Genomic DNA, 4,398 nt, shown 5'->3' with positions numbered 1-4,398 from the left:
ACAACAGGCTTCAGATATTCAGCTTAAACAGAAATACCATGAGTTTTCAATATCTAAAGACGTAATTCTAACGTATTATGAAAAGAGTCTAGATGTGTTTTAAAAAAGGTGCAATGCTCTAGTTGTTGAAACTTTGATGATAGATACTACATTTATAGGGAGCTGGGTGGTCAAGGAATTAACCTTCAGATTTACATATTGTTTACACATAATAGCTGTATAAATTAATACATTCATTGTTTTTCCCTATAGTATTTTTTGATATCTTTGACTCGTAATTGCTAATAGCGTGGACATATAAAGACAAAGTGATATTCATCTTCAATTTTGGATGAAAAAAAATCACATATTCTGGTATTACGCGAAATATTTTTATGGCGTCCATTTTCTATGGATACATTATGTGATAACATTCTGATTTTACTGAGTTATCTTTTTTTAAATATTAATACAAGAAATGGGTTTCACAAAATAAAATTGTAATGAAAATGGTCAATAATGTTTCTTTAAAACATACATCTAGATGAACTTTTTATATCTGCAATAACATTTTGCACAAAAGCGTCAATAATTCTTTGCTTTTCAAGTTCAAAATAGCTTTTATTATCTTGGTCAGCCCAGATGTAGCCTAAACCGATTCCAAACAATTTTTCCTTTATATTTGACACCCAGTTTGATACATTTTTCAATTTGTGTTAGCTTTAAACTCTTCTGAATTTTTTTTACAGAGCGTGACCTTTTGGTAGCTTTTCAACTATGTAATAATTTAAACCAAAACTGAAAAATCCGAAAATAGTGTACAGTCTTCCACGGCAACCTGCCGGTTTCAAAATACACTATAGACGTATTTGTATTTTTTCTAACCCACAAAACATTTTTTATGAATCTAAATGTATTTTCTCATTGTTATACTTTCATGTTAAATACGGAAATCTGATTGGCTAAGACGCAGTTCATAATTCGTTCTATTACCCTCAGCGTTAGCAACGTACTTAGCAACGGGTAACATTAAAAATTGTTACATGTGCGAAAATTATGCACGTACGGTTCGCTGTAGAATTCACGTTATTCCTATATAAAAGCAGTAAAATTTTCTTAAAAATTAAGACATTCAGTATAACAAAATAATTAGTGCCTGTTTGGGAGGATAACAGTTGAAATTGACACCCCTCGAAAACCATTGTCAACCTCCGCTTCGCGTCGGTTGACAATGGTTTTCTCGGGGTGTCAATTTCAACTGTTACCCTCCCAAACAGGCACTATTTATATAATGTCACACGCACTGTTGTTCCCCCAAACTTCACATCAGTAATTCAAAATGCTACTTACATATGTCATAAAGAGAGAGCATAGTTTTAACATTTAAATTAAACTGACTAACATTTGATCTTAAACAGAACATTGCTTTTTTGCCTGGACTGGCTAAATGTTTTTGTGTTACATTAAAATTTCCATTATAGTTCAACAAAACACCAAGATACATAAATTTATCTACAATTTCTATTAGTTTAGTATGTCCGTGTATATGTCATTTTTCGTTTTCATGGATTTTACCTCCATTTCTTAATACGACAATTTTAGTTTTACATGAATTAATGGCCAAGTCCCATTTTGAAACTGACCAAAACTGTTGCCAAAAGATGTAAAAGCACTATATATGAGATTCTACATGTTGTTTTGTATGCAAATTATGCACACAAGAACAGGACAATGCCTTTTTAAACACTTAAAACAGCTGTTGAACTGTGTAGCTACAGACTTATTTTGAAGATTTACAAATCTGAAAAAATATGAAGGGGGTTCATTGGTGTCCTCTCCGCAACCAAGTTGTTAGTTTTAAATAATTACACATGATTCATATGCGGCTTTTCGTCTTTAGCTTGGAAGTTCGATAATTCGCATTAGAAAAAAATTGCGTAATTAATCCAGCTAAACTACTTGCTATACTAAATTATATGTCTTGGATTTCAAAATTAATAATGATCAGTAATATCAACAACCATCAGTACCTCAGTGCTTTAGTCTATGATCGTCATGATTGAGCGAGAGTACTCCTTGATATCCCTAATTAATGCTAATTAATGCCCACCAGATACACGCCACACACACTATATACATTGACTTACTTACGCATATGGAACTGCACAGATGATTCTTGTTACGGCCATTAACTACCCAAACACAGTGCATCTTTTATATATAACAACCAAAGCCCAAATATTGTCATTTAAGAATTTTTATTATATTGATCTGATAAGACCTGGATACTGCAACCGTTTGACGAAAACAACTAACGGTAATACCTTGTTGAAGGAAAGGTGATCCTTTTAATATTGCAAGTGGATACCTTTTTGATATTTTTAAGTGGGGTTGAAGCTTTTTCTCAAGTAACATTAACGACAACGATCCAGACTACGACCCTCCCCAAAACCTCGTAACTAATTGAGATAGTTAAATAAATTATTTTGATGGATACAATTAGAAAATTTTCTTTTCCATAAGCATATAATTTTTGCATTAACATGCTTTTTATCATTTTTTTATTAGAAGAGATGCGTTACAAGCGACAGTTTATATGTGATAACAACCAAGATTGATGAAATAGTTTCTACATTCATGATTTATACGTACTATTCAGAGGTAATTATTGAAAGTCATAATTTCAAAATTCAACACATTTCAACACAAAACGTTATAATTTTTTATTCATCGGTGCTTTTCTACATTTCCGGGTTTAATATCTCAGCCAGTTGTCTTAATTATCTCCCTTATCCACTTCCATCAGGTGTGCTCGGTGTAGTCATAGTTGTGGTCGAAGTAGTCGGTATCGGGGTGCTCGGTGTAGTCATAGTTGTGGTCGAGGTGGTCGGTATCGTGGTGCTCGGTGTAGGTGGACGTGTTTTCATTTTGTCAACCATAATCCAGGAACTTCCGACCAATGATGGAATCAGTACCACGACCAGAACGACTAGGACAACTAAATTGGAACGTTAGGTATTAAAAAGTTGTGTAACAAATATTTTTCTGGTTAATCTAAGTTTACTCATTAATATTATTATACTTTCATGTTAAATACTGAAATCTGATTGGTTTAGACGCAGTTGGTAATCCGTTCTATTACCCTTAGCGTAACTATTTATGTAATGCTGTATTATCAGAAGGTAATAAATTTTTCATAAAATCTTTCTCTTACCTTATATGTTTATGACAATTTACAGATTTATTTGTCCGGTTTTGGAATATATGGTATTTAATATGCAGTTAAGGAATCCATAAACTGATGAGAATACAATTGTAACCCTTTCAACATGGGTTTTTTTTCGTAATCAGTGGGTAATTTTAGATACAACTGTCATCATGAAATATTTGAGACACTCAAACAACTCAATTTAGATGATTTTAGATAACGAAAATGAAAAGTCCAGACTTGAAATAGTATATTAGAATTGCAATTCTTACTTGGTATAATCCAAATAGAGACGGGACTCCTTGGGTATTGGGAGTAGACACCCTGTCCGTAGGTCTGCTGGTACACAGACTGAGAGTTGACGACTGTCCCGAACAAGAGAACGGCGACCACGAATAGAGCGACGTTGGAAGATGTCATTATGTTTAGTTTTTTAAAATATCAAAATCCTGAAAACGACCTGTGAAATAAAATTTGGGATTTGAAAATGTATTTGCTTTAAAAATGCGAAACAGCTGTTACTTTTTCGAATGTTTTCGGTTAAAGATTCAAGTCAAATTCAATTAATAATATATGGCTATCAAAAGGTTTCTTTTTTTTAATAATATTCAGTATTCTCTTCTGCATGTAGCAATACATTATGCAGCGACGTCCTTTATTTAAATGCTTTATATCATGTCCGTCCTGTCATATATTCTCTAAAATAAAAAAAAATATGAAGTTAGAGTATATTTCATTCTGTATTGAGCAAAAAATCATGTTCTAACAGATGCACAGAATAGCTGTGCTGTAATTTTAGACAGATTAAGTCTAAACTCTTAAAGTGTGACACACTAATGTATAAACTCACCTCCGAATTATTCCAACTGATTCATCATTAGATTTAGGGACGTTTATTGACTAATGAGCTGAGAGGGGTATAACGTTTATTCGTCAGAACGGTCTCAAATCAAAATAATTTTTCCGTTGCCTTTCTTAAGCAGAAGATGAATACTGGCGAACTAATTTGTAATCATCTATCATCTATGCACTTTATTTATAACCGAAAATACCTTGGGGATAGTCTAATGTATGCTTTCTCAACAGTCGGTACATCAGCGCTATACAACTAAGTGACTGATTGCGGTATATACGCTTACCAAGAATTATTAAAGTTCGTTGACTAACGCCATCAAATAAAAATCATAAAATCGAAGAAAATTAATTTTACG

General features: G+C 32.7%; 1 long non-coding RNA gene across 1 annotated transcript; it reads right to left on the bottom strand.

The window, feature by feature from the left end:
• Positions 1–2,706: 2,706 nt before the first annotated feature.
• On the bottom strand, positions 2,707–4,163 carry LOC117681723 (uncharacterized). The gene is made up of 4 exons (XR_010710002.1): positions 4,038–4,163; positions 3,825–3,885; positions 3,460–3,647; positions 2,707–2,977 (listed from the first exon to the last, which is right to left on the bottom strand). It is a non-coding gene; the product is annotated as an uncharacterized lncRNA (long non-coding RNA).
• Between the last annotated feature and the right edge of the window lie 235 nt (positions 4,164–4,398).

This window comes from Magallana gigas, chromosome 2, assembly GCF_963853765.1.
Source record: "Magallana gigas chromosome 2, xbMagGiga1.1, whole genome shotgun sequence".
Classification (NCBI taxonomy): domain Eukaryota; kingdom Metazoa; phylum Mollusca; class Bivalvia; order Ostreida; family Ostreidae; genus Magallana; species Magallana gigas.
The sequence above is the reverse complement of the archived record's forward strand: the minus strand, read 5'-3'. Positions and strand labels throughout refer to the sequence as shown.